The 7,181-nt window shown below is 37.8% G+C and overlaps 1 pseudogene; it reads left to right on the top strand.

Annotated features, from left to right (window-relative positions):
- The first annotated feature begins 6,233 nt into the window (after positions 1–6,233).
- On the top strand, positions 6,234–6,352 carry LOC120612042 (uncharacterized; annotated as a pseudogene).
- The last annotated feature ends 829 nt before the right edge of the window (positions 6,353–7,181 follow it).

The following is a 7,181-nucleotide window of genomic DNA, read 5'->3' as shown; positions in this document are numbered from 1 at the left end:
CGTGCTATTTTTGTTCTGTACATCTGGGTAGATTCTGAGAATGACTGATAATTCTGGGACTTGGAGGGCAGATCAGCCACTGACTCTCGTAGACCCAATGCTTCTGAATCCATATTCCAGCTCTAGGGACGGTCTTTCTTTCAAAGGGGTCACTTCTGTTGCATTTGAAGTCTCCAGCCTGCCTGGGTTCCCCAGAAGTCTGGGATTAAGGTATCCTGAGGGTTTCGCAATTGTGGTCACAGGTGTCCAAATGTACTATCCATTTGATGGAGGTGGTGTGTGGGTAGCAGAAGTCCGATTTGATGCCTTCCAAACCAAAAGAGTAGTCTTGGCTCTCTTGTAGTGCTGCCCATTACAAAGAGTGCCCTGGGACTCCCTAGTTAAGTCCAGTTCAAAAATCTTCTGTGAATGAAGCCAAGTCTTTTTTTGGGGGGAGAGGGGCGGGGAGGTCCTCTCTTTTTATCCTCTCTCACTTTATTAGTGTGTGTCTCTATCAGACTCTTACTCTTGGTACAATGAGGTGAGATTATGTGGTTCTGTAGACACCCTGAATTGAAGGAGAAATTTAGGTCTGTGTGATCATTCACAAACCTTTCTCAGTAGTTTAACATCAAATTTCAATGTGACGTATTGACACAATATGACAAAGAGATAAAGAAGAAAGACAAGGTAATTTAGTAGAAATTGACATCTAAAAATATAGATCAGTCAAGACAGTAAACATAAACATATACTTTTTGGATGAAGTTGATGCTGTTGGTGCCTTTTCATATCCCATTAGCCCATCCTGAAAGGCACCTACAGAAGGGAGTCCCTTATTTCCTTCCGGAGGTGTCTGCTGCCTAAATAGGGGAGCACCCTCAGCCTTCGAACTTGGCAGGGCAGACTTGCTTAGCTGTTAAAATGCCTTGGAGCACTCTTTAACCACTGAGGGGTAGGTATTGATGGTACACACCCATCTTGTCTGCTCTGGGGGGCCATTCTGAGAAATGTTCTCCACAATTTCTTAGCAGGACCACAGTGGAACCGAACACAAGTTGCCCATAATGGTAACTTGTTTATTAATGCACCCTTCATTGTTTTCTTCCCTTCCCTAACTCACTTCTCATGCTCCACCATGCCTCCTGGGATCACTTCCTACCTTCATACAATTGACTACTTCCATCACTTGACCCAGGATCTGCTCTGCAGGGGAAACCAAACAAAGACAAAGGACTTATTATATATTCAAGAAACTAATAGAAACACAAGCCTTAACTTTTTGGATGTAAATGAAAACAATTAATAATAATGGACTAAAGGCCATATGCCCTCCTTAACTTGGCCTATTTCAGACTGACGGGTTTTGGGTTAGTTTCCTGCAAAGTGCTTATTACTCTTTAAATTCTTGGTTTTCCGGATGTGGAATATTAACACTCATCTAATAAGTTAAACTACTTGTTATTTATTAGAGAACTAGCGGAATTGAGCCCATATGTTTCATGGCAACTTGACAAAGCTCAGTTAAGCACTCACACCTATGAATATGGTATGGTTTGCCAGAAAGCGGGCATTCAGTTTTCCAGCTAAACACAGTACACTGAAGCGCTAAGATGGACGAACTGAATCTTGACCTGCTGGTATGCAGACTTTTCAAAGTTCTTAAATCTGAAGACAGGTTGGACATTTTTCTTGTGGAGTTCCTGGACCCAAAGTTATTTTTCATGAAGCAGTTTTGTAAAATTTATGAGGTGAGGATATAATACACCTTTTTCTTGAGACTCATCCTGCTTACAGGCATCTCTGTAGCAAGCTGGCAAAGGGCAGTGGAAGGGACTTCTGTGGACAATCCTGTCATTTGCTGTGGTCTTTTCATGAATCATACGAAGAGGACCTATTTTTTGCCCCTTTAACCTGTGCGGAGAGGAGCACTCTTTTATTTATGCTTTCTCTTCAAACCTAAGATATTAAAAATAAGATCTTCAAATGAAGAAATCACTTGAAATTTACTCATTAAAAATTACTCATCTTCAACTCATCTTTCAATTACAGATTACATAATTTAGACCTTTACTTTATGGCTAGAGAAATTTAGGTTCAGAAAAATGAATGGAGTTGCCCAAGATGACTCAAACAACCTGGCTATTTCAGAGCCCCTTTCTCATGCAAGCCCATGTATCTATGCTCATGAATCTGATACTACCATCAAGATAACAAATACATCCATTGTTCCAGAAAGGTTCCTAGTGCCTTTTTGTAAACCCTCCCAGCCCTTCTCCCTAGGCAATAACTGATTTGCTTAGTTTGCATTTTCTAGAGCTTTTATATAAATGAAATTATACAGGCTATTTTTTTCTGGTATGGCTTCTTTTACTCCACATAATTATTCTGATGTTCATCCATAATATTGACTATATTAATAGTTCATTTTTTTTTCTGAGTAGGGTTTCAAGGCATGGATGTCATAATTTGCTCATACATTTATCTGTTGGCAGACATTTGGGTTGTTCAAGTTTTAGGCTATTATAAAGACTGTGTGCGAACATATGCTTTTATTTATCTCTGGTAAAAAAAAATCTAGAAATGGAATGGCTACATCATAGGTACATGTATATTTAACTTAATAAGAAACTAATAAACTATTTTTCAAAGTAGTTATAACATTTTATATTTCCACCAGCAGTACGAGCTCTCTAGTTCTGTATCCTCACCAATACCCAGTATGGTCAGTGTTTTTATTTTAGCCATTCTAACATGTATGTATTGATATTGCATTGTAGTTTTAATTTGCATTTTCTTAATGACTAATGATGTTGAGCATTTATTCATATGCTTATTTATGATCAAAATTTTATTTTTGGTGAAGTATCTGTTCAAATCTTTTGCTCATTTTTAACCTGAGCAATTTATTTTCATATTATTGAATTTTGAGAATTCTTTATTTATTCTGGGTTAAAGTCCTTTATCAAATATAAGAGTTGCAAATATTTTCTCCAACTATGTCTGTTCTATTTTTTAATAGTGTATTTTGAAGACTAGAAAAATTTAAGGAAGCCTAATTTACTAATTTTTAAATAAATCATGCTTTCAGTGTCACATCTAGTAAAACTTGGCCTAATACAATGTCAAAAAATTTTCTCTTATGTTTTCTTCTAGAAGTCTTATAGTTATATATTTTATATTTATGTTTATAATCACTTGCATTAATTTTTATATAATATAATGTTATTTGACATTTGGATATATGTTTTTTTATAGCACATTTGTTGAAAAGATTGTTCCTTCTCCTGATATGTGTGGTTCTATTTCTGGATTCTCTATTCTGTTTATATGTCTACCTTTCCAGCAATATCACACTGTCTTGAAATCATGTCATATATTCGTACAACTATAAATGAAAATTTTGTCAATTATCTATTAAGTGTTTAGCACATCAGGGACCCTAAGTGAATGTTATTTCCATTGACTTTCTTTATTGATCATTTTCTCTGAAACTGAAAGAATTTCCTCCAACTCCTTTATGTTCTATATAGTAATTAGTCTCTAAGTCGACAATTATTAAACAAGATTCACTGCGATCTCCCACACAAGTCCTTTTACAGAGAGTTATTATATAACAAATATTTTCTGCCATCAAGTACCTTATGGTTTAAGGGAAATGCAGAAAAAAGACTTTTTAAAGTGAACTTTTCCTTCCTTGTGTTGTGTCTCTAATTCATATTAAACAAAAGAGAGTATGCTTGCAGATGGAATTTTTTCTCAGTGACTCCTCTTAATTATACATGATTATTTACTTCAAGTTAAAAATACAACATACAAAAATACAAAACGAAGAGGTGAGTATGTGAATGAGTGGGAACTACAAAAGTCATTTTAGGAAGAACAGACTAATTGAGAAGACTTTTATAAATTTACTTGGGCCTGGAAACTATTCAAACCTATTTATCCACAATTACATTTAAAATGTCCAGTACACAAAGCTCTCCTCTAAGTATTGTGAGGGTATGAAGGTGGGGGTTGTGGGGGGGAGACTTCTGTGGGTGACAGACCTAATAGATTGGGTCTGTCACCCATGGAATGGGCATGTCGGTCTATAATATTTTACAGACAGGAGAAAGTGATATGTGATATAAGGGAGGAGGAGGTGCATTGCAATGAAGGTTAGGAGAGCAATGGGTTAATTTACTTAGTAATTTCAATGCTATTACTTTTTTTGAACATAGACAGCTAAAGAACCAACCTTGGTAATACTTTCACTCTTAGTTCATCAAAGAATTATCGGAATTTGGACAGACCCTGGCATGAAGGATCCAGGGACTTCAACTAACTTCAGGATTCTGGCACTCTTTGTATCTTGGCTCTGTTTTCTCCTGTGTTGGCTCCATTCCCCAGCTAGGTGGGAAAGATGGCCCCAGCAGCTTCAACTTAATGTTGTCTTTATATCTTGTGATCCAGAGGGGGAGATGGTTTTCTCAACAAGCACCCTTGAGCAAGGTTTCTGTCTCATCTGTTTGGAATAACACATTCATCCCTGGACTCATTCATTGTGTCTTAGGAGATATACTTGGATTGGATAGGCCAAGAGAGATACCTACTTGCTTGCCTTGAGGAAAATCACCCACACAGAAATGCATGGAATGAAAGAGAGGTATAAAGTTAATGGAGGTTCATTGGATTAGTTTTGTGAGGGGCACAGAAATATTAGTAACAACAACAACAACAGTAATAATGATAATAACTATAAAAATGTTTCTGCTTACTTATTTTCAAATTGTAAATAAGAATATTATTGCCTTGATTCTGTACCCCCCACTCTGCCTTGTATCTATATTTATTTTGTCAAGTAACTTGCAGTCTCCTCACTTCTGTGGGAGGAGTATGTCCTTTCCCCTTGACTTAGGGCATAGCTTGTGATTTACTTTGGCTAACTATAGCAAACTGATAGTAAAAATATCCTAGTTCTGGGCTTAGGACTTAAGAGGCATCTCGTTTTTCTGTTGTTGCTCTATAATCTCTGTTGTCTCTGCTCTCTTGGGGGTGGAGGGTGGAAGGGAAGAGGATGAGAGACTATGGAGTGAAGTCAACCCAATGGCTGCAGCCTGAAGCAGAGCTTCCCCAGAAAACCCACAAACTTGTGAACAAGATAAATTTTTGTGGTTATAAGCTACTAAAAGTTAGAGTTTGTTTATTATGCAACAGAAGGTAATGGATGCAAGGGCAACAGAGATGAGTAGGGTATGTAAGCATTTGTGAATGAAATGTAACCTCTACAAGGGCTGGATTTATAGTGTTTATTGCTTTATTTCCAGTACCTAGAAACCTCCACAAGGACTAGATTTATAGTATATTGCTTTATTTCCAGTACCTAGAGGATTGCTTGACATATTGTAGATGCTCAATAAACATACGCTAAATGCATTGCTTCACTACAAAGTGCTGGTTCCTATGCCAGGTACAGAGGGAGAAAAAGATCTGAAAGGGCTCTTTGTTAAAGGAGCTTGCCTTGTGTTTGGATAGACCAAATGAGTATGTTAAACCTACAGGGCAAGGTGACAAAAGTCCCACTTTGGAAATAGTTATGAGTGGAAATGACATGTGTGCTAATAAATTTCCCATCAGAGAGGTGCTCTTGCCCCAGTCCTTTCTTTGACTTGCACCCTTTAGTACATGCTGGCTTGATTCTCCTTGGCCATCACCTGCACTTCTTTCTCTGAGAATTTCTCTGGCCACTGAGTCTGCTTTGCTCTCCTGCCCAGACCAGAAGTACCAGGAAATAATGCCCCCTCCTCTGGGAGTAGCCCTCTGTCAATGGCTAAAGGGAGCTGGGGCATAAATACCACACCTCTCTTACTTCTAATCTTGAGTGGAGTGACACCGAGCTACATTTTACAGTAGTTCTCAGAATTCCCTCAGATAACTTGCTTGATAACATACCATGCCATGACTGCCTTCTTCTCTGTCTCTCCTGTTTCTCTCACTGAAAATATATACTGACATGTGAAAATAAACAACTTGCATGTCAATCCTTGTCTCATCACCTGCTACTGGGGGAGCCCAAACAGACAGGTGAGAACTACATATTTTGTTTCATCCTTATTTAATATAATTTAATTTTTAACATATAACCCTACCTGTAAACAAATTTTGAGTATGTACTCTAGCATGTTTTGTTCATCAAGATATGGTTTCTATTGCTTTAGGATTTTATGGATAGTAAACATACAGAAAAATAGGAAGTTAAAAATGATAAGGAAGTCTTCAGTCATGGTACCTTGAACAAGCTCGATCCCGTCTGATCTCGGAAGCTAAGCAGGGTCAGGCCTGTTTACTACTTGGATGGGAGACCACCTAGGAAGACCAGGTGCTATAGGCGTAAAAATAAAAAAATAAGGGATTGTAAGCTGATAAAGTCCTTGAAATCTGTGAGGTCAACCAAGGGTTGCCTCGCCTAAAAAAATATATAAAAATAAATAAAAAATGAATAAATAATAAAAAAGATGAGGAAAATTTTTAAAAGTCTTGCAAATTGTGATGGTTCAACATACACATACCAGTTAAGGAACACTATTGCATGGGAGTAGCTCTCTCAGTAATGAATCTTATTGGCCTGTGACTTGTCAGCATTGTTGATTTTACCTTGCTTTTGCCTAAGAAAGGTGTTTCAGGAGGAAAAAGAGCATGTCAGCTCTGCCTTTATCTTGCTTTCTGCTGTGCTTTCATTACTAGTGTTAACTTTGATCCAGGGAAACTTTTCAGAAATTTTTGTTAAAGCCACCTAGCCATTTTTCAAAGGTTAGTGTAGTTAAAACCAGATAATACGATCTATAAATCCACTAAATTGGGGACATGTGAACTGCAATGTCACATGACATAGAAAACCAAGGTGTGAGTGAGGGTACCACCTTCTGCCTCTGCCCCTTGGATCCTGCCGAGAATATGACACATGCCTACCAGCCATGCAGACCACTAAGGGCACAACTTCTATCTGCGTATCGAATAGGACTAAAGCCTGATTTCTTATTCATGTAGAGAAAACAAATATAAATAGAATTTCTGGTGGTTTCTTCCTGTTCCATGATTGATTGCCTCATGTCCCACCTGAGGTTGTGCTGCCAGTTCTGAGAATGGTGTGGATGAGTAGAGAAGATGTGGGGACCTTTGAGGTATAGATGAGTGGAGAAACACAGATGGAGACAGGAAGC

Source organism: Pteropus medius, unplaced genomic scaffold, assembly GCF_902729225.1.
Source record: "Pteropus medius unplaced genomic scaffold, Ma_sr-lr_union100, whole genome shotgun sequence".
Taxonomy (NCBI): Eukaryota; Metazoa; Chordata; class Mammalia; order Chiroptera; family Pteropodidae; genus Pteropus; species Pteropus medius.
Note: the sequence above shows the minus strand (reverse complement) of the source record. Positions and strands in the feature narration are given on the sequence as shown.